Genomic DNA, 325 nt, shown 5'->3' with positions numbered 1-325 from the left:
AATGGAAGAAACCTTTAGAGGCTCCTGCAGGAAGAACTGGTCGGCTGCTTCATGGCTGTGCCTTGCAGAACTTAGACAGCAATTAGGGGGCCAGTTCAGGACCTTAGACTTCATCTCTATATACATTAGTGTGTAAGTCAGTCACAGAGTGTTATCTCTGTTAACCTCAGCACCTTATTCTTTTACCTGGTATCCATTAGTAGGTTTTCTGAATGCTCTGACCTAGCCTAGCATTAGTCCCAATTTATTCAAAAGAGTTGCATATTATTTTTAGTCACAATTGAGTTTCTTGTCAACATAAACTAAGACTTTATTACGTTTTTCC

Source organism: Pundamilia nyererei, unplaced genomic scaffold (genome assembly GCF_000239375.1).
Source record: "Pundamilia nyererei isolate P.nyererei 1_Seehausen unplaced genomic scaffold, PunNye1.0 scaffold00089, whole genome shotgun sequence".
In the NCBI taxonomy this organism is placed as follows: domain Eukaryota; kingdom Metazoa; phylum Chordata; class Actinopteri; order Cichliformes; family Cichlidae; genus Pundamilia; species Pundamilia nyererei.
The sequence above is the reverse complement of the archived record's forward strand: the minus strand, read 5'-3'. Positions refer to the sequence as shown.